At 41.0% G+C, this 23,746-nt stretch overlaps 2 non-coding genes across 2 annotated transcripts; one reads left to right on the top strand and one right to left on the bottom strand.

Annotated features, from left to right (window-relative positions):
- Positions 1-3,302: 3,302 nt before the first annotated feature.
- LOC117128671 lies at positions 3,303-3,409 on the top strand. Its single transcript, XR_004452066.1, has one exon. It is a non-coding gene; the product is annotated as a small nucleolar RNA R71 (small nucleolar RNA).
- A 4,002-nt stretch (positions 3,410-7,411) lies between these two features.
- On the bottom strand, positions 7,412-7,517 carry LOC117128690. The gene has a single exon (XR_004452084.1). It is a non-coding gene; the product is annotated as a small nucleolar RNA R71 (small nucleolar RNA).
- Positions 7,518-23,746: the final 16,229 nt, after the last annotated feature.

Here is a 23,746-nt window from a genome sequence, read left to right as displayed (position 1 = left end):
TATTGGTTATTTTACGAAAATTATATTTTTCTTTTTACTATCTTTTTCGGAAATGCGATTTCCGAGGTTTTCGGGTGATAATTCCGTCGTGACTGTTTTTGACCCCAACATGCGTGTCCACGCTCATCTCTGTAGACTCCGTACTCGTCCCTTTGTTCCCAAGTGAACTTTCTGGCTCCGTACATGTCAAAAGCGCGGTTCCCACATTCATACCGTCTGTCAATCGACGTCGAGTTATCCCTATCGATTGACGTTGGTGTTACCCTGTCGATCGATGTCTCCGTTGTACCGTCAATCGATGCTTGCCCTTTTGGTTGGCGTGATAGATCTGGGTTGATCTCTGTTGTGGCGAGTCCTGTGTGGTTGTTAGGATCTGTTTGAATGACGTCTGGAGTGCCACGTTGCTGTGAGAATAGGTTGTCAGGTCCATTGGCTACTTGAAGGATGTCTGCTATGTCCTCTCTGGACACTTGTAAAATCCTTCCATCCATTGCACGTGCGTTGCCATCTGGGTCCCTGAAAAATACCAAATTCATCAGGTGTTAGAAAACCGTAATCAATGTTTGCATAATCGTTCAGTTTAGAAATAGAAAGATTAGGGTTTAGAGTAGTATCGATCGATGTAGATACAGTTGCATCGATCGATGGCAGAGTAATTTCTGCAGAACTTGTGTTCTTGAGATGATTGCTCTTCAGGGATTTTTCTGTTGATGTAGAAGGAAGAATGTTCATCTTTTTTGCTTGTGTGTTCGCTCTGATGTGTGTAGGTGGTTTCGGGGGTGCAAAACGATTTATATAGGTATCTTTAAACCTAGTTTGGGAGGGAATATTCTCCTGCTCCTGAATTTTTGCTGCGGCGCTAATATCGATCGATTTTTCTTTGTGGGTGTCGATCGATGTGAGCGGTTGTTTTGCTGGACGAGGGTGGGTATCGACCGATGTGGAGTGCACAGCGTCGAACTATGTTGGAAACGTGTTGGTGAACTTATGTGTTTCAAGTCTTTCATCCTGCAAAGACATTTCTATTGCACGTTCTTTCCAATAATCCTCATCGTATTCCTCTGTATGTTCCTCGTTAGGTGAAGTAATTACAGTGTCAACTGCAAAACTTTCATGGAAACCACTGTCTGCCCAACTGCCTATGGAATAATCATCATGTCCTCTCTTGCTTGGAGGTTGGAAGGCAAAATGTTGGTAACAATGATTAGGTGAAGCGAAATGGTCAACTGGGTGTATTACGTCGAGTGACGTGTTGTTGCGGTCATAGGTCACCGTTGACTCATTGGAATCGATCGATGGAAAGGTTGGGGTGTCGATCGATTCCGAGTACTCTGTTTCGTACTCCGATTCATACTCTACTCCACAATGGCATGCGCCAATGAAGCCAAGTTCTTTCCCATAATCCACAGAATTAATGACCTTTCTCTTAGGTCGGATGGGGTCGTAGTGGATGTTTGGGTCTATGAGCGTTAGACACAATTTGTTTTTGTTCATGTCACATATAGCTCCTACTGTAGCTAGGAAAGATCTTCCAAGCAGAAGTGAAGAGTTCCAGTTAAGCTCGATGTCTAGGACATGAAAATCTACAGGGACAAGGGCATTACCAATCTGTACCTCCAGATCTCTTATGATTCCTCCTGATCGTTTCTCTGAATGATCCACGAAGGTGAAGGATTCCGTTGAAGGTTCGATGGTCAAACCAAGCTGGTTTGCCATGATCCTAGGGAGGATATTAACTGATGCTCCTGTGTCACACATTGAATGGGGAAATTCAACACCCTTGACTATGCATGGTATTGCAAACTTCCCATGATCACTCTTCTTCGTCAATGTGATCATGTGTTTCATCTTCTCTCTGACTTGATGAAACATTCTCCTAATGTCCTCCTCAGTTACGTTTGTTTCTCTGAAGAACATCCACAACCGGTGTGTTAAGTAAGCTTCATCAAAAAGTTTTTCTATTGGGATTCTGATGACTCGTTTAGTGAAACCATCCATCTCCTTATCATTAGCTTCCCTCTTAAGGTTTTTAGGAATCTTCTCCTTTCTTTTCCTTAACATTCTCCCTTCAGATTCTTGTCCTTCTTGAACTGATTCTGGTGAACTAATTAAAGGGTTGGGTTTTGGTTCGGGTGGGTTAGCTAATGGTTTAGGTGGTGGTCTGAGTGCGTTGATGTAATCATTATCGATTGAGGGTAACCGCACTCGGTATGTCAGAGGTGCCTGTCGATCGATAGGAGGTGTGTTGTGACGATCGACGTCGGACTCACTCTGTCGATCGATGGTTGGCTCAACCGATCGATCGATTTTATCATAGAAAGGGGAGGGTGGGTGAGGATGCTTAGCTGTGAATTCTTCATGAGTTAGAATTCGATACGCATTGCATTCAGTCGATTTGGCAGACGACGTCGATCGATGACTGGAGTAATCCGTCGATCGATCTTCATCATGGTCTGTCGATCGATGCGAGTTCATCGACATCGGTCGACACCATTGGGACCCGCCGAGACTCATGGAGCTTTCGATTTCGAAGTCTCCTTCCTCAAGCTTTTCATTTCTCACCACTTGCCAGAAATCATCATCTATGATTGCATTTACGTGGTGTTTCCCTTTGTCGGCTCCTGCCTCTCTAGCGAAAGCTTCTTGCCTCTTTATAGTCTCGCCCGTCTGAATTACTTGGGTTTCAAGTTTTCTCACCTGAGTCCCTAAGGTCTCGATTTTGGTGTTCAGATTGTTATAGGCGGAGTCTATTTTACTGTTGAAATCCACGGTGATTTGTTGTTGTCCCAACAGTACTCGATCAAGCATTTCTTCGATCTTGCTTTCCTGAGTCTAGGGTGGTGGATTTTGGTAGTAAGAGTTCGAGTAGCTTTTGCTGTTGTTGAAGGGTTTTTGAAATTGTGAACTTTGGTTACTTCTTTGGCCATTTCCAAAGAAGTTTCTGTTTCCGCCCTGCTTTCCAAATTTCTGGAATCCGGTACCTCCGATGTAATTCACATTTTCTTCTTTCCGTATCTGCTACTTCTCCTTCAGCTGAACAGACTTGCTTCCTAAGAAGCTCGTGCACCACATCTAACTTAGCTCTTACTTCGCCCATCTGTTCCTTCCCGATAGAGGCTACAGACTTCTTCCGTTTAGAGTCAGTGTTTTTGGTGCTGCTGCTGTTAGCAAGGTTTTCGATATGTCTCACAGCTTCCAACGGATTCCGAGTAGTGAAGTTTCCTTCATTCGCCGTATCAAGGGCCATTTGATACTGTAAGGCGAGACCTCGGAAGAAAGTGCTTAGCAGCTGCACTTCGTTAAATCCGTGGTGTGGACAGTCTCGCTGGAAGAACCTAAATCTAATCCATGCATCTTTGAAGGACTCTCCAGCCTTCTGTGAGAATGTTGAAATTTTGTTCCAAAGTTCTTCAGCGCGCGCCTCATCGAAGAAGTTTCGTAAGAAAGCATTCTTGATGTCGCTCCAGGATGTTAAAGATCCTGTGGGTTTCTGCCTAAGCCAGTGCATCGCTTCTGCATTCAGCGTGTATCTGAAGAGCTTGCACAGCAGGTAATCTTCGGGGACTCCTTCCATCCGAATAGCAGCGATTAGATCCTCGAACCGTTCCAAATGGTCCATAGGATGCTCGTGCGATAACCCAGAGTAGGGTATCTGCGACACGAGAGTGTAGTATTGAGGCTTCAGCTCGAAATTCTGCTTCTGGATCTCTGGAAGTCGAATAGCTGATCTATTGGAATAGTATTCATCTGGGCGATTGTAGTCGGCCAGTGGTTTCGATCGAGCGTCCTCGTCTACAGGTTGAGCAGCTCCTGTAGCATCAGCTCCTATAGCATCAGCATCAGGGATTACAGTTCCCTGAGCATCTATTTTCTGACCTGTTGCATTACGCAGATGACCGGCCTGGTTATACAGGTTTTCGTTCTCGTCCTGAGTTAAAATAATAATGTTTTACCATTTTTGACGACACGGTATCGATCGACGTACGCGGTGTAGTATCGATCGTTGTCGAACTATCGGGATCGATCGACGATGATGGTCCGGTGTCGATCGATGGTTGGTTGTGCGTATCGATCGACGACGAAGTTGTTGCGTCGAGCGATGTGGAACGTTGACCTCTACGGATGGTTCGTTCCAAATGAGTAGGATCGTCTGAGAACAGCAAGTCTTTCTCCTTGTTGCTTCTGGTACCGCTGGGCATGCACCTGAAAAGACAAGAAAAAGATTATTAGAAAGGGGGTAGAGAAAAGAATAAGAATCAATAAAACTAAATCTAATGGCGATCAAAGCTCCCCGGCAACGGCGCCAAATTTGATACCACTCAAATTACCCTAAGGAGTGTTACTCTCATCGAAAGAGGTTCAGAAGTAGTACTTAGGGATCGAACCCACAAGGAGCTAGGGAACAATTAAATCTAGTGTTTATTAATTCTAAATTTTGTAAATGTCTAAATGAAATATCACTAGTAACAGGCGAGTAAATAATAAATGTAACTTGGTTGGAAATAATATTAGATGCAGGGCCACTATTCAGGTGTTGGAGATTATAATACCTATAGATGCCTAACTGTTGCATGCATGATATATTAGAGCTCATTCGCTTAACTCAGTGATCAGCTGTCGCATGTACCACTGGTTAACAGACTAGATCTCGTGTCTCAACAGTTAGTATGCAGACAACGAGAGAGTGTCGATCGATGGTCTATTAAGACGTCGACCGATACACCTTTGCCAACGTTGATCGATAATCAGTTGAGGACATTGATCGACGGGTTCTAGCCAGGCCTATGCGCGAGTATGAAATGCCCTACTAAGATGCTAAATTGGCGGTTAGCCCTCTCTAGCAGTCCTAATATGATAGATAGATGTCAGGATGGGATAACAAGGGTGCTTGAGTATGCAATCCTATGATCAAGTTCTAGTTAGCAAGGCTAAAACAAGCAATGAATACAAATCTATCATGAATATCACAACAAGGCAGATCTATAGTTTGGGGCTAATCCCACAAACCTATCTGAACCCTGGATCTAACAGTTTAATTACTTAGACATAGCAAAGCAATTCATAACAGTAAAGGAATAGAAACTCATAGTATAGATGAAAAGAAATAAAAACAAGGAGTTCCAATCACAAGTGATCTTCTCTCTCAAATGAAACTTGTAACAAAACTAGGTCTAGAAAAAGCTCTGTTCTCCTCTTTTTGCCGTCAAAAACACTTAGGCAGTATATATTCTACTAGGTTAAAAACTCGTTAGGGCATTTTGGTAATTTGGCTTGGCCTTGGTTTTTAAGTCTGCTGAATCCAAAATGTCGTGTCTGGTGTCTCGACATCGATCGATGGTACTTGTGTACATCGATCGATATTAATCTTCATCTGTCGAGGCATTTCCTGATATCGATCGTCAGCACTGATGCGCATCGATCGATTGTTTTTCCTCTCGTCGACCTCTAAGTGGTCAGCTCGGGTGAATTGTCCTTTAAGCTCCAAAATGCTCCAAAGTCATAGCTTTACTCCGAAATGCACCTGAACCTGAAAACATACCTAGAAGAGTAGAAAACATATATATATATATATATATATATATATAGTAAAATATTTATATACCATTGTTAAAAATGGGTCAAATCCAAGGTATATCAACTGCCTAAGTTTTTTTGACGGCAGACGAGAGCTTTTTGTTACAGTTTTACTTTGAGAGAGAAGAGAGAGTTTTGGAGAGAAGATCACTTGTGATTGAAACTCCTTGTTTTCATTTCTTTTCATCTACACTATGAATTTCCATTTCTTCATTGTTATGAATTGTTTTGTTATGTCTGAATAGTTTATTTATTAGATCCAAGGTTCATATAGGTTTGTGGGATTAGCCCTAAACTATAGATCTGCCTTGTTGTGATATTCATGATAGATTTGTATTTATTGCTTGTTTTAGCCTTGCTAACTAGAACTTGATCATAGGATTGCATACTCAAGCACCCTTGTTATCCCATCCTGACATCTATCTATCATATTAGGACTTCTAGAGAGGGCTAACCGTTAGCCAATTTAGTATCTTAATAGGGCTAGACCCCGTCGATCGATGTCCTCAACTGACTATCGGTCGACATAGGCAAATGTGTATCGGTCGACGTCCCAATAGGACCATCAATTGACACTCTTTCGTTGTCAACATACTAACCGTTGAGACACGAGATCTAGCTTGTTAACCAGTGAAACATGCGACAGCTGATCACTGAGTTAAGCGGTTGAGCTCTAACATATCATGCATGCAACAAATAGGCATCTATAGATATTATAATCTCCAACACCTGAATAGTGGCCCTGCGTCTAATATCATTTCCAATCAAATTACATTTACTATTTACTTCGCTTGTTACTATTGCTATTTCATTTAAACATTTACAACTCTTAGAATTAATAAACACTAGATTTAATTGTTCCCTAGCTCCTTGTGGATTCGATCCCTAAGTACTACATATGAACTTCTTTTGATGAGTGTAACACTCCTTAGGGTAATTTGAATGTTATCAAATTTGGCGCCGTTGTCGGGGAGCTTTGATCGCCATTAGATTTAGTTTTACTGATTCTTATTCTTTTCTCTACCCCCTTTCTAATAATCTTTTTCTTGTCTTTTCAGGTGCATGCCCAGCAGTACCAGAAGCAACAAGGAGAAAGTTTTGCTGTTCTCAGACGATCCTGCTCACTTGGAACGCACCATCCGTAGAGGTCAACATTCCACATCCCTCGATGCAACAACTTCGTCGTCGATCGATACTCACAACCAACCGTCGACCGACACCAGACCTTCATCGTCGATCGATCCTAATTGTTCGACAACGATCGATATTACACCGCGTACGTCGATCAATACCGTGTCGTAAAAAATGATAAACATTATTATTCTAACACAGGACGAGAACAGAAACCTGTATGACCAGGACGGTCATCTGCGTAATGCAAAAGGTCAGAAAATAGACGCTTAGGGGACTGTAATCCCTGATGCTGATGCTACAGGAGCTGCTCAACCTGTAGACGAGGACGCTAGATGGAAACCACTGGCCGACTACAATCGCCCAAATGAGTACTATTCAAACATATCAGCTATTCGACTTTCAGAGATCCAGAAGCAGAATTTCGAGCTGAAGCCTTAATACTACACTCTCGTGTCACAGATACCCTACTCTGGGTTACCGCACGAGCATCCTATGGACCATCTAGAACGGTTCGAGGATTTAATCGCTGCTATTCGGATGGAAGGAGTCCCCGAAGATTACCTGCTGTGCAAGCTCTTCAGATACACGCTGAATGGAGCAGCGATGCACTGGGTTAGGCAGCAACCCACAGGATCCTTAACATCTTGGGCCGACATCAAGAATGCTTTCTTACGAAACTTCTTCGATGAGGCGCACGCTGAAGAAATTCGGAACAAAATTTCCACATTCTCGCAGGAGGCTGGAGAGTCCTTCAAAGAGGCGTGGATTAGATTTAGGTTCTTCCAGTGAGACTGTCCACACCACGGATTTGACGAAGTGCAGCTGCTAAGCACTTTCTTCCAAGGTCTCGCCTTACAGTATCAAATGGCTCTTGATACGGCGAGTGAAGGAAACTTCACTACACGGAATCCGTTAGAAGCTGTGAGACTTATCGAAAACCTTGCTAACAGCAGCAGCACCAAAAACACAGACTCTAAGCGGAAGAAGTATGTAGCCTCTATCGGGAAGGAACAGATGGACGAAGTAAGAGCTAAGTTAGATGTGGTGCACGAGCTTTTTAGGAAGCAAGTCTGTTTAGCTGAAGGAGAAGTAGTAGATACAGAGGGAGAAGAAAATGTGAACTACATTGGAGGTACCAGATGTCAGAAATTTGGAAACCAGGGCGGAAACAGAAACTTCTTTGGAAATGGTCAAAGAAGTAACCAGAGTTCACAATTTCAAAACCCCTTCAACAACAGCAAAAGCTACTCGAACTCCTACTACCAGACTCCACCACCACAGACTCAGGAAAGCAAGATCGAAGAAATGCTTGATCGAGTACTGTTGGGACAACAACAAATCACCGTGGATTTCAACGGTAAAATAGACTCCGCCTACAACAATCTGAACACCAAAATTAAGGCCTAGGGACTCAGGTGAGAAAACTTGAAACGCAAGTAATTTAGACTGGCGAGACTATAAAGAGGCAAGAAGCTTTCGCTAGAGAGGCAAGAGCTGATAAAGGAAAACACCACGTAAATGCCATCATAGATGATGATTTCTGGCAAGTGCTGAGACATGAAAAGCTTGAGGAAGGAGACTTCAAAATCGAAAGCTCCATGAGTCTCGGCGGATCCCAATGGCGTCGACTGATGTCGATGAACTCGCATCGATCGACAGAACATGACGAAGATCGATGGACAGATTACTCCAGTCATCGATCGACGTCGTCCGCTAAATCGACTGAATGCAATGTGTTCGAATTCTAACTCATGAGGAATTCGCAGCTAAGCATCCTCACCCACCCTCCCCTTTCTATGATAAAATCGGTCGATCGGTTGAGCCAACCATCGATCGACAGAGTGAGTCCGACGTCGATCGTCACAACACACCTCCCATCGATCGACAAGCACCTCTGACATACCGAGTGCGGTTACCTAAACCATTAGCTAACCCACCCGAACCAAAACCCAACCCTTTAAATAGTTCACCAGAACCAGTTCAAGAAGATCAGGAAACTGAAGGGAGAAGGTTAAGGAAAAGAAAGGAGAAAATTCCTAAGAACCTTAGGAGGGAAGCTAACGAGAAGGAGATGGATGGTTTCACTAAAAGAGTCCTCAGAATCCCAATCAAAAAATCTTTTGATGAAGCTTACTTCACACACCGGTTGTGGATGTTCTTCGAGAAACAAAGGTAACTAAGGAGGACATTAGGAGAATGTTTCATCAAGTAAGAGAGAATATGAAACACATGATCAAATTGTCGAAGAAGAGTGATCTTGGGAAGTTTGCAATACCATGTGTAGTCAAGGGTGTTGAATTTCCCCATTCAATGTGTGACACAGGAGCATCAGTTAGTATCCTCCCTACGATCATGGCAGTACAGCTTTGTTTAACCATCAAACCTTCAACAGAATCCTTCACCTTCGTGGATCTTACAGAAAAACAATCAGGAGGTATCATAAGAGATCTGAAGGTACAGATTGGTAATGCCCTTGCCCCGGTAGATTTTCATGTCCTGGACATCAAGCTTAACTGGAACTCTTCACTTCTGCTTGGAAGATCTTTCCTAGCTATAGTAGGAGCTGTATGTGACATGAACAAAAACAAATTGTGTCTGACGCTGATAGACCCCAACATCCACTACGACCCTATCCAACCTAAGAGAAAGGTTATTAGTTATGTGGATAACGGGAAAGAACATGGCTTCATTGGCGCATGCCATTGTGGAGCAGAGTACGAATCGGAGTACGAAATAGAGTACTCGGAATCGATCGACACCCCACTTTTCCATCGATCGATTCCAATGAGTCAACAGTGACCGATGACCGCAACAACACATCGCTAGACGTTGATCAGCCGGTTAACCATTTCGCTCCACCTAATCATTGTTACCCACACTTTGCCTTCCAACCTCCAACCAAGAGAGGACGTGATGATTATTCCATAGGCAGTTGGGCAGACAGTGGTTTCCATGAAAGTTTTGCAGTTGACACTGTAATTACTTCACCTAACGAGGAACATACAGAGGAATACGATGAGGATTATTGGAAAGAACATGCAATAGAAATGTCTTTGCAGGATGAAAGATTTGAAAGACATAAGTTCACCACCACGTTTCCAACATCGCTCGACGAAGTGCACTCCACATCGGTCGATACCCACCCTCGTCCAGCAAAACAACCGAGTTGCGGGCACATAGGTGGTAAAGCTAGAAAACTTAGTCTCGTTTTACTGTTTTTGTTATACGCTTTTCTTTGTAATCCTGTTAATAGACAAGCTTCATGTATGCTTTTGTCTTTGGAACTCTCATACGCAAATTCAAAATAAAGATCTATTGTTTTCTAAATTCGTTTTGTTATCTTTCCATATTTTCTGAAATTATTTGGTCACTTGTCGTCAGCTCTCACATAGAATCCAGGCCTCAAGGAAAATAGGTTTTTCTTTGCTTTCCTCCGTTAACAAAAATTGACGGTGTGAATTTCGGTGCGAGCTTCGATCAATGCTATGGCCATAGCGTTGATCGATGCTTCTTTAGAGAAGCATTAACGACCTAATCAATTATGTTCAACTAAACCCTAGACCAACTGTCGTATGCGCTTAGGTACATAATTCAGAAGAGTTCGGGTTCAATTAATTGATTGAACTTTCGTGCCTCTAAATTGTCCTAGATTCTAGGTTCAGACAATCAGTCACACTGTCATGCTTTTCCAACTATTCCAGATCCTAATATTACAAGCTACCCCAGTGTAGAAATCAATATGCAACCCTCGAAATCCTAACATATTCAGTTTGACATTAAGCTCATGAAATCCCTAAATCTAACAAGATGATTACTCAAACATGAAAGCAATAACAAAAATCATAGTCTATATAAATAATATATAACAAATCAATGGTAAAACCAATAGAGTTCCAATCAGTCTCTGAAGGAGAATTGATCTTCTCTCCAACCCTAAAACTATGATAATGAATAATAGAATGCGTAGCCGTCAACAATGGCTTAGAAAACACATAAATGGGGGTTTTGAGTCGTCTAGGGATATTATTGTAACTTGTGGTAACTTTTGGGCTTAAGTCGTCCATGAAATATGCTCAGCCCATCTTCTGGGATCACTGTCGGCCGACACTAAGGCTGTGTCGTCGATCGACTATTGGGGCCAAAATTAGTAACGATGAAATCAATTATAGAAAGTTCCCGAGAACTTTCTAAAAAGAAAATAAGAATACACAAAACTAAAACTTCATATTCTTATGAGTATTACACGACAAGGTCATCGGAAGAGATCATTCAATCTCTCGAACATACAACTCCCGAGCATCGGAACGACCAAACCATCAATCATCGGACCCGCCCCCAGGCGAGATGGGCGGACCACGTCCAACTCGCCATTGGGCGAGTTGAATTGGTCAGATGAACAACTTCCAACTCGCCCAATGGCGAGTTGGATCAGTCTTGTCCAATTCGCCATCAGGTGAGTTGGATCAGTCCAACACCATGCATTCTCGTCTCTGGAACTCCCCCCTTCGGGTCTCGGTCAAACTGTCTATTGTTTCATTTTGATCGGAGTTACCGTTGAAACTTTACGATAAAAATGACAAAGGCTTATTTTCTCGTATAAGTTCGGATCGATCGTATAAAACGATAACGGTTAACTTAACACCATGGTTATCTCGGCTATACGATTGATTTCCACTCTTTCGTAAAAGCGACGTCGTACTAAGAGAAAATCCTACGAAATAAATCGTAAAAAAAATTTTAGTCAACAAACCGTCCAAAGGGTCTAAAACGCTGCAAAAGTCACTCTGACGGTTTATCGAATATTCACGAAAAAGATAAATGTCAAGTTTGAAGATAAATGTAAAGTGCGAAGATAAATGTCAAGTTTCAAAGGATAATCAGGAAGATCAGTAAATTGAAATATCTTCGCGAGGAGATAAGCTCGACCCAAATGCAGAAAGGGAAAGCCCGAACCGACCTAGGAGGAGTATATAAGGGATGTCAAGGCGAGAGGCGCAAACATAATTCTATTTTAGCTCTTGGAACTCTCTACATTTAGAAATTTTAGGCATTATTCTCGGCATGTCCTGTTTATATGACTGGCACTGGATTACTAGACAAACTCGCACAAGCAGTTCGATCTCTTGGTTCACTCTTTCAATTGAACTACATTCTGCTTGATCGTCGAAAGGGATACATAGGCAGCCTTTCAAAAGGTTCATTCCGAAATCAATCAAAACCTTTTTCGTATCTTTTTTCGTCTTTTGTTATCGAGTTGCGACTCAACTAGGTTTAAGGTTTTTGGTGGCTAGAACTAGGGAACTCGCTGACAGCTCTTGCGGCCGAAGCTTTTATAATCTCTTGTAATCGCAATGCACTTACGCGGATTCAAAATAAAGATCTATTTTCTCAGTAAATTCTTTTTCGTATCTTTTCATATTTTCCGCATTAATTTGGTCACTTGTCGTTGGCTTTTGCTGAGAATCCGAGACCTCAGAGAAAGTTAGGATTTCCTGACTTTTCTCGGATTACTAAAATCGACGGTGTGAATTTCGGTTCCTAGAGTTTGGCGCTAGAAGGAGGAGGGGGTACGGATTACTCTAAGTCATGGCCACAAAACGCTTGATCGAAAAAATGTCTGGAAATAGGAAATAAAAAATCGCAGTTCGCAACAAATGCTGGTAAAACAATTCCAGCAGCCACTGCGCCTATGACCAACACTTATGCAAACGCCACCGTTCTTGAGAAAATCAAAAATCTAGACGCGACTTTTCGCCACAGGAAAAGCAACGAAACGAGCTCGCGATTTCTCTGTCTAAACAGAAAGATAAACCATCAGTTTTATCAAACCCCGTAAGATTCGTCTCATTACCGAGTTAAAATGAAAAATCTCAATGCGTAAGGGTCTGACCAAAAAACATTTTCCGAAAAACTGATAAATGGTGTTTTTGTCATCTTGTATATATGTTTTCTAATTGGTTTTCAAGTATTTATCGATTCTTCCTAGTCCTTTTCGAGTCATTACAGGTCTGGAGTTGCATTGGATGGGAGATAGACCAGCTGGAGGAAAAGAGAAGAGAAACAGTGCAATTTGGTGATTTTTCCGTTTTCTTATACTTTATCGTCTTTATTTTGTGTTCTGATTGCTTGGCGTGTGGCAATAGCAGATATCCAGGACCTCTCGGAAATTAGGGCTCTCTTACTTTCCTTATTTAAACGGAAATCGACAGTGCGAATTTCGGTTCCCACAAGAGATGTTTAAGGAAGTTTCCAAATATTTCGAGATTTTACCTAGGGCTTCCCCCTTTTAATCTCAGGCCGCCATAGACCTGCATATATATCTTTTTTTATTTTCTATTATTTCTCTGTGCTAGTTTTTACACAAGAAACATTGGAGACTTTTGTACTTAAAGATTTGCTACCTTGAAAGAGAAAATGCTTCATCTCTCTCACCATGAGAAGATTCATGAACCCTATCTTGTTATTTATTGATTCAGCATGTTTTTTTCATCTATTGTCTCTGTGATTTCTCTGTTCATGGCTGAATAGTCGCTTGTTAGGTTTAGAGTGTTAGGGATCATGGATTAATGAGTTAGACACAAATAGGATTGTTATTCTTTGATATCGCTATCTATTGTTAATTTTAATGCTTGTGTTAAACTGGCCATTTATCATCTGATCATAGGTTTAATCTAATCATCAAAAGTGTTTTAGGTTGCTAGAAAAAGCATAGATAGACGATTTGTCCTTAGCCAACGAAAGCTGATGTTAAGGCAAATTGTGAACCAATTGAATCTGAACTTAATGCTTGTCATCATTCTCTAATCGAAACGACAGTTTAGACATTAGGATTACTTGATAAATTGGTAGACACCACGACAGTGGGTTTATCTATTCTTGTTGTTTAAGTTCTAGATTGGCTCTTATTGCCTTCTCAAAACCTCCATATCGTTTTAGCTTGATATTGATCCTACAGAAATAAAGTGTAATCATTGGTCTCTGTGGATTCGATCCTAAAGTGATACATCGACATACCATTCGATTGTGGTAGTGTGCACATTAGGTTAATTGGTGTGTGTATACACGTAATATCAAAAACCTTAGATTACTCACGGAAAAGGAAGCACATAAAATTTGGTTCACAACTCACCGCTGTAATTCTTCCTAATATCATTCGGAGAAACGAAGTTGATTCCTATCTCGATCTATTGTTTCGTGACGGTTCAGGAATATTTTGCAAACCTATCTAAACTTTCATGAAACGAGAAATGATCGCCACACATACTCATCTCACTTCCTAAAGAAAGAAAGTACTAGAGACGTGAACGTCGTCTTAAAACCAACTCGTTCCTAGCAATTTTCTTAAAACCGACATATTCCAAGTCGCCAACCTGAAAACCACCAAGTCACAATCCTAGTGTCGTCTTTAAACCATCATCCAATCCTCGAAAGAAAAAGCGTACACAACCCTTCAAAATATCGGTTCAGCCATTTTTTTTCTTAAAAAATGAGGGGGGGGGGAGTAAGTACGTATATTATACTCGTATACTCCCATACTTCAAAAACTTTTTGCTTGAGCATCAAGAAAACACTTTTGACAAAGCAAACTCTCACATAAATAAGCAGAAACACTTAGGCAATGAGATGCCCCGTTAAAATAGTCCCAAAAGGCAAACAAAAATCTAGGATTTGTCTAAAACGCTAGCAACGTAGCCAAACCGTCACAAACATAGTCTTGAAAATTCTACATCATCTCTTGTCACAATCTCTCGATTAGAAAACTTGTACCAAGGTCCGACTAATAACACAATGGTTAGCAATCAAATTGTAACGAAATAACCTTTGGCAAAACTCCCAAATCATACCGAAATAACCTTCAGTAACACTTCATGAGTAACTCAGCAACTTTCACCAAAAATCAAAATCAAAGCAGAAACGTTTCTCGTAAAATCTGCAGAAACATTGCTACTTTGTCATGTCCCTACATTGCACCGATTTACTAACTTCATAGAACCGGTCACTGGTCACTTACGTGAAAATCCTTAGTACAATCAGATCAAGTCTTACGATGCAACTTTCGAAAGTAAACATAAAAGGTTTTAAGAAGATGTATTTTTCCTATAGCAAATACAAAACTGTAGGATCTGACTTTGGATGATCAATCTAAACTCTATCTCTTCGCACTAGGATCTTATAGATCTCATTTTTAGCCCTGCGGCTCGCTGGCTTCTGCCTTTTATTCTCTTCTGTCACATCCAAGCAGGCAATCATCCCGCAACTGACTCCACACGGGTTCAATATCAAACCTTTTAGGCTTCATCTTCCTCAGACATAAACAAAACAATTTTCATACGACTATAGGAAACATTATACGAAACATTCACCGTATAACTGAAACCTAAAGCGGAAAATCATTTTCTACCACTATTGGCCATCTTAACACAGACAACCCCGACATAGTTGGTCTATATATCTTGACAAATGGTCTTTTTCCCTCGGCCAATTACGCCTTCCAGTAAAAGTTCGAACCAGAATTTGGCTTCCCCTTTAAGGACAATTCTAAAATAACATGACCTTAATGTTAACACGAAAGTGCCATGGTCTAATCATTTAACAGCTACGTCCTCGGCTATGCGTCTGAACACATCCTTTATGCCAAGCCAAAACATTTGAGCAACCACCAATCCATTCGATCACTTAACGGCTAAACAACGATTCACGATTTGTCTAAAGACACCAAGTGACGATTTTGCAAATTATTATTGTATAACCCATATACGTAAATTGTATGATAAAGGCTTTACAATGAGACTCAGTCCTAACAACCAAACCATTAATGAAAAGCTTGAACTTGTCAAAAATTGATCAAGTTCCATATACTATACGATTCACTTTAAGCCCCCAACGTTTTACCCATAAAACGCGACATGTAAGGAAAACTTCCTAACAAAACTCCAAGAGTTATACGAAACATCCTTAAAAATACACGAACTAAATCTCCGGGGGGCCAAGTCTTGACAAAGCACAGTGAAGGAAAATGTTCTTTCCAAGGATAAATCTACACTTCCAGGGATAAATCTACACGACCCCTTGGTAATAATTCCTCTTGTCTATGACATTTCAAGCCATGGTATTTGACGATACAAGATCCGAAAAATTGCCTCTTCGTATATTCCAATGTTCACGAATCTTTGCAAAATAAACAGCAAAGTAAGCACCCGAGATGACCATCGAGCTCGACCATCGGTCGATATTGAAGCGGAATAATCGATCGATGTTCACATCTTTACATCGATCGACAGCGAAGCGCGCAGAAAGCCCGTTTGGTCTCAGCCGAATTAGAGCCATAGTATTCACCAATTTACAAGATTACCCCTGACGATTTTAACCTAATTATATAAGCTTTGCCAACATGTTAGAGGCAAAGTGTGCTTTCTTGTTTTACTATTTCACAACAAAGGTTTCATAGGATTTTTAGTAGATTGGAGAGATGATCTAAAGAGATTTGTGATTGGAACTCCATTGATATCTATCTATTGATCTATGTAGTTTTTATACCTTATTGCTGTTATGAATTGGTTAGCCATGTCTGAGTAGTTCTCTTGTTACATTTTAGGGTTTAAATAGGTTATGAAGGATTAGGCCCAATTATAGATTGCTAAGTTATGATACTCATCATTAGGATTATCATTAATGTCTGTTTTTAGATTATCTACCTAGAACTTGCCCTAGGAATGTAGACATAAGTAATATCTTGCATCTCATCTTGAATTCATCCTAACTGAGCTAAGACTTGCTAGAATAAGTGAGAGCTGATCTAGTAATCTTAGTGAGCATATTCAATTCGTGCATTAGTGCTTGACCAAGCGCGTCGATCGATATTCCTATCGTATAATTGGTCGACGTTTCAACAAGTGTATCGATCGATATTCCTATAGAATAATATATCGACACTGGTCAATAAACAAACCTAGAAAGCGAAAGCCTAAGGGTTTGTTATTAAGTGATGAGCTCTATAATATTATGAATACAACTTATTAGGCATCTATAAGATTATAATCTTCATTTACTGAATAAAAACCCAAAGTCTAGATTTACATTTAAGCAAACTTGAAACTTTACATTTAAAACATTAAAACAAACTAGCTTAACAATTCTGGTTAGATTAATTAGGTTTCCTAGCTCCTTGTGGATTCGATCCCTAAGTACTACAACTAAACCTCTTATTTGAGAAAGTAATATATATTTGGAGCCGTTCCCGGGGAGCTTTGATCGCCTTATAGGTTTAATCTTGTTATGTTTTAAACCTCTTTCTGACAAAAAAAAATTTCTTGGCTTTTCAGGTACATACCCAGCAGTACTAGAAGCAACAAGGAAACTCAATTGCTATTCTCATCAGATACTGCAAGCTTGGAGCGTTCAATCCACAAAGGAATACGTTCCTCTTCGATCGACAACAACACTTGTTCGTCGCTTGATTTTTGTCAGCCACCGTCGACCCATACACAAGCCTCGTCGACTGACACTCGCTCACCACCATCGACCGAAGACACTCATATTTCGTCGAATGACATCTTCCACCCGACGTTGATCGATACTTCAGTCCGAACATCGATCGATACTGAGCCGCGAGACATGGTTGCGACCTTGATACTTGTACGTGATGAGTGGGGAGACCTGCATGACCAGGAAGGTCATCTGCGTAATGCGGCAGGTCAGAGGATAGATGCTCAGGGGGCTGCAATCCTTGAGTCTGATACTGATGCTACAGGAAATACTCTACCTGTAGATGAGGCTGCTCGACCCAGAACGTTGGCTGACTACAACCGTCCAGATCAGTTCTACACCAACAGATCAGCCATTCGTCCTCCAACTATTCAGAGGGGGAATTTCGAGATGAAGCCGCAGTACTACATACTCGTGGGACTTACACCCTACTATGGGTTATCTCACGAGCATCCTATGGACAATATGGAGAGGCTGAAGAATCTTATATCTGCTATTAAAGTCGAGGGAGTCTCTGAAGACTGCCTCCTATGCAAGCTCTTCAAGTACTCACTTGCTTGAGATGCTTCCCATTGGCTTAAGCAGTTACCACCAGGATCTCTCACATCCTGGAGCGGCATCAAGAATGCATTCTTATGAAACTTCTTTGATGAAGCGCGTGCTGAAGACTTGAGGAGCAAGATTGCTACATTCAGCCAGGAGCCTGCAGAGTCATTCAGAAGCTCCTGGATAAGATTCCAGTCTTATCAGAGAGATTGCCCACACCATGGATTCAATGAAGTACAGTTGCTCAGTACAATCTACAAAGACATCGCGGTGCGGTACCAGATGGCTCTTGATGCTTTCAGAAATGGGAACTTCAACACCAGAAATCCAGAGGAGGCTGGGAAAGTTATTGAGAACTTAACATCCATCAGCAACACCAAGAACACTGATTTTGAGAGGAAGAAATCCGCCACCATTCTTGGGAATGATCAGATGGATGAAGTGAGGGAAAAGGTGGACATTGTTCACAAGCTTTTCAGGAAGCAGGTCTGCTTGGTTAAAGATGCATAAGCTATTGACACTGAGGGTATAGCAGAGGAAGGAGAAGATGTGAACTTCATCAGTGGAATTGGATTCGAGGGCTCTGGAAACCATGGTGGAAACAGAAATTCCTATGGAAATAGGGGCAATTTTAACCAAAGTTCGCAGCACCGGAAACCCTACAGCAACAACATGGGTTATGGAAACTCATACTACCAGAAGCCACCACCACCTACTCAAGAGCGCAAGATTTAAGAGATGCTTGATAGGGTTCTTGAGGGACAGCAACGCATGAGGGTGGACTTCAATGGGAAGATTGATTCTGTCTACACTAACTTGAACACAAAGTTTGAGACTTTGAGCACTCATCTGAAGAAGCTGGAGATGCATGTTTTACAGACATGAGAAGCTGTTAAGAGGAAAGAAGCTTTAACAAGAGGGGTACGAGATGATGTGATGAAGCACCACGCGAATGCCATCATATATGATGATTTCTGGCAAGTGGTGCAGCAGGAGAAGCTGCAAGAAGGAGATTTCGAAGTAGAAAGCTTGATGAGTTTTCGCGGATCGTATTGGTGTCGATCGACGCCGGACTTCAAACATCGATCGATGGATTTCAATCACAATCTATCGACAGGCTCTCCAGAGCATCGATTGATGACAGCTATGGAGTCAACCACATCCTGCAATAAAAGGATCCTGACTCACGGGAAGTTTGCAGCAAGACATCCACATCCACCCATCCCTGTTTACGTCAAGGTCGATCGACATTCTGATCCCATCGTCGATCAACAGAATGAGACCGCCATTGATCGACAACCTCCAGTACCCATCGATCGACGGGCACCTCTTACATACCGAGTGCAGATGAAATAGATATATGTTGCACGTCTCAATGCACTCGGGCCATGACCCAAACCTTCAGATAAACCACTAGAGGCCATCAGGACACCTTTAGATGATGCAGCAGATCCTATGGAAGTTGATAGGGTTCTTACGGGAAGAACCCTGAGGAAAAGAAAGGAAAAAGTGGCGAAACATTTGAAGAGGGGAGCTAATGAAAAGGAAAGGGAAAGTTTCCAAAAGAGAGTTTTCAGGATTCCTTTAGAAAAGCCATTCGAGGAGGCTTATTTTACCCACAGATTGTGGATGTTCTTCAGAGAAACCAGAGGGAACGAAGAGGACATTAGGAGAATTTTCTGTGAAGCTTGAGAAAAGATGAAGAAGAGGATTACACTGAAGAAGAAGAGTGATCCTGGGCAATTTGCAATACCATATACGGTGAAGGGTATTGAGTTCCCACATCCCTTATGCGACACAGGAGCATCAGTCAGCGTCCTACCTAGGGTTATGGCAGACCATCTGGGTCTGCTGGTGGAGCCTTCCAAGGAATCATTCAATTTTGTGGATTGTTCTCAGAGGAGCTCAGGGGGAATTGTGAGAGACCTAGAGGTGCAGATTGGTAATGCGCTAGTTCCAGTTGATTTTCATGTGTTGGACATCAAGCTAAACTGGAACTCTTCTCTATTACTTGGTAGACCTTTCTTGTCAAAAGTAGGAGCAGTGTGCAACTTACAAACGAACCAGTTGTGCCTGACGCTCATAGATCCTCATGTCCACTACAATCATATTCCAGGCAAGAAGCCATAGAAGTCCTCTAGAAGGATTGATGATCCAAAACTCATCGCAACATGCCACTGTGGAGCTGAGTACGAGACAAAATACTCGGCATCGATCGAAACTCACACAACAACATCGATCGATAGTAGTCCAAACGATTGGGAGAACGACTACTACCTTTTGGGGTCCAAAACGGTTACGACGAAGTTAACATTCAAATGTCCGAAGAAGTAAGTTAGAATATTTCTACGACAAATACTCTTTTGACAAAGATTTGTTTTTACGAAGATCCTTACGGAAAAAACACGAAACATCAGAGAAAAACCCGAATAAGGTTGCTGCGTAACGACCAAACACGCATATTGCTCGGTCGCTACGTAGCGACTGACCACGTGCATGTTTCAATCGTTACGAAGCGATCGAGCTTTGCCAAAACGTCAATACGACAAGAATACATGCATTTCGTCTACTCGTTGATGCTATCTCCCGAAAGACCGTAGCAAACCCATTTCATGTTTCTCATCATTTGAAGTCATCAATCAAGCTTTACGATAAAAATCGCGGAAAGTTTGTTTTTATCGAAAGAATCCATAATAAACGTTTCGAGCCAAAAGACGGCCCAAAAAGACCTAAGACGTGACTCGAAGTCCACTTACGATTTCTTAAACAAAGGCCCGAAAACCGTAGGACGGTTTACGCTTCGTTCACAAGGAAAGATAAATGTCAAGTTTCCGCGGATAAATACGAAGTTTTGGAAGATAATTACGAAGGTCGGGAAAAATGGAATATCTCCATTTCTAAGTTATGAAAGCTTAAGAGCAGAAGGGGAAAAGCGTAAACCGACTTAGGAGCGAGTATATAAGGAGGCCTAGGCGAGAGACACAAGAGAGAACTTTTTTGACAGCAAACTTAGCACTTAGCATGATTTTAGGCAATTTTCCGTTTTTGTTATTCGAGCTGCGACTCAATTACGTTTTTGCCGTCTTAGGGCTTTTAAAAATAGGAATCTCGCCGACAGCTCTTGTAGCCCAGGAACTTACCTTGTTGTAAACGCTCAAACGCAGTGATACCACTCAAATTAACCTAAGGAGTGAATTACTCTCTCAAATAAGAAGTTCAATTGTAGTACTTAGGGATCGAATCCACAAGGAGCTAGGGAACCTATTAAATCTAGTAATTTATTAATTATAAGTGTTTGTTGTTTTATGGTTTAAATGTAAATAGCAATCCTCATTGAGCAAGTCTATTGCTCGACTAACAAGATGATTTGGGGGTGGAACTTATTGGAAAAGTATTAGATGCAGGGTTTCTATTCAGGTGTTGGAGATTATAATCCTATAGATGCCTATCAGTTGCATGCATGATATATTAGAGCTCAACCCCTTAGACACAGTGATCACCGATGGCAGTGTTTCACTGGTTAACTAACTAGATCTTAGATCTCAACTGTCGTATATTCATCACAAGAAAGTGTCGATTGATGGTCCTATAAGGATATCGATCGATACACCGTTCACAAATATCGATCGATTGTCAGTAGACGATATCGATCGATGCTTCTAGTTAAGCCTTAGGCGTAAGTTGAAAATGCTCACTAGCTTTCTAGTTCAGCGGTAACCTTATTCCAGTTGTCTAGTATAACAGATTAGGTTCAGGACTGGATGGTCAAGGATGCTTGACTCATGCAGATTCCTAGGTTCAATATTCTAGGTAGCTAATCTAAAACAAGCATTAAAAATAAGCAATCAATAAATAGCACAACTTAGCAATATATAGTTGGGCCTAATCCCTCTAACCTATTTGAATCCTGAATCTAACAAGTAAACTACTCAGACATAGCTAAGTAATTCATGACACAAAATATAAATAAAAACTGCATAGAATAGAATAGAATAGATGAATCAATGGAGTTCCAATCACAAATCTCTGTATGTTTATCTCTCCTAAAACTCTCTGCTGAAAATAAGAATACAAAGGTGGCCAAAAGCTCTCTTGCCTCCTAACACTTAGGCAAGTCTATATTTATTAGGTTAAAAACTCGTCAGGGGTAATCTTGTAATTTGGTGAAGTCTTGGGTTTAAAGTCGGCTGGAACCAAGTCGTGCTTCCGCGTCTCGACATCGAGCGATGGTACATGATGTACATCGATAGATCTTAATATTCAATCGTCGAGGCTTTTCTTCTGTATTGATCGACGACACTGGATGTGCATCGATCGATTGTGTCTTCTTCGTATCGACCTCTTATGGTCAGCTCGGATGAAATCTCCTTTAAGCTCCTAAATGCTACATAATCATAAATTTACTCTAAGATGCTTCTGAACCGGAAAACATACCTAATAGGATAGAATATATATAGTATATATATAGTAAAATACTTATATACCATGGGTGAAAATTGGTCAAATTCATGGTATATCAACTCCCCCAGACTTATCCTTTTGCTTGTCCTCAATCAAAACAAACAGGCAGCCTCTCTGAAAGAGGTTTGAAAACAGCAAGGACATATAGATATCAAACATAGAAATCATCACCTCTACAATTTTGCAAACCACATCTAAAGTCCTAATCACAAAAGCACATTATGCAATATCCTAGCTTAGCAACCAAATTCAATTAGTCTACAACTTAGGAAATCCTGTCTGACATTCCCCTCTACTAACCTCATTTCTTAGCATAAATATAAAAGTGCATGCTTTACCTTGGGAGTATCGATTACAAGATTCAAGGATTTTCAGACAAGTATCTGGAACTGCAGGTTAAAGTTAGTTCCTAATTTCTCCTCCCTAATTTCTCTCTTAAGTCAAAGTCTGCTTCCATTGCAGGATCAATGACCAAGATTTGACAGGTTTCCATGAATCAAGACTTAATGGTGGTTGCCACCAAGCCCTGTTCACTTCTTTTTGACCTATATCCAAGAATTCTTTGTGAAGCGAGCCTTGAAGATTGCCGGCTCCAAGTCCCGTTCGAATTCTTTATTTGGAATCTTTATAAAGCAAGCCTTAATGGTTGTAGACACCAAGTTCTGTTCAGATTTTTCCTAACTAAATCCTAAGTCCTATTTAAATAGTAATTTTTTTTTAATAAATAAAAACTAGTAACTAATACTAACTACTCTAGGGTCGAAATAGAGAGAGAAAATTGGGATAAATAAATCTACATAAGGCTTTACCTTCGAGACTTGTCTGAAGAATCTGATCCCGTGTATACCATGCCCCAAGACAAGCGTTTGTGTCAGGTTTAGTATTGGAGGTCAGCTTTGGTTCTTTCAAACAATCAAGGCAAGCGTGTATAGTTGACAGGTTGATCCACTTTAGCATCTTAGTACTATCTGCAATCAGTAAATCTAGAATGTTGCTAAAAAGTGGTTAGACATTCAAGTAATAATATCATAGTCCCTTTCACATAGCTAAGCATAATTTATAAAAATCTTTTTATAAGAATCAGAATAAATCATATCAGTTTACCTCCCCCAAACTTAAATTACATTGTCCCAGTGTAACACAGTCGGAGATATAGTTGAAATAAATAATAAGTACAAACGTAACAAGTTAGGAAGATAAACCTGACCGGAGTGGGAATTAATCGATGTGCATAGGTATGCATCGATCGTCGTGTGTGTGTGTGTATCGATCGATGTTGACGTCTTGTCCACAGTCGATATGTTGGTAGTCATCCTACTTAGGTCTTGCAATAAATCTGAAAGAATAAAAACAAAATAAATATCAATAACTAAGAAAACTAATTAAAATTACCTAACAGTGGGTTGCCTCCCACTCAACGCTTTGTTATAGTCATTTAGCTTGACTTTGGAGGTATGTGGCTAGTTGGTGGAAAAACAGCTACTTGTTGGGAAACAAGCATCCACCTCACATCTGCACATTTTGGACCAACCTGCAATGAAACTTC

This window comes from Brassica rapa, chromosome A09, assembly GCF_000309985.2.
Source record: "Brassica rapa cultivar Chiifu-401-42 chromosome A09, CAAS_Brap_v3.01, whole genome shotgun sequence".
In the NCBI taxonomy this organism is placed as follows: Eukaryota; Viridiplantae; Streptophyta; class Magnoliopsida; order Brassicales; family Brassicaceae; genus Brassica; species Brassica rapa.
Note: the sequence above shows the minus strand (reverse complement) of the source record. Positions and strands in the feature narration are given on the sequence as shown.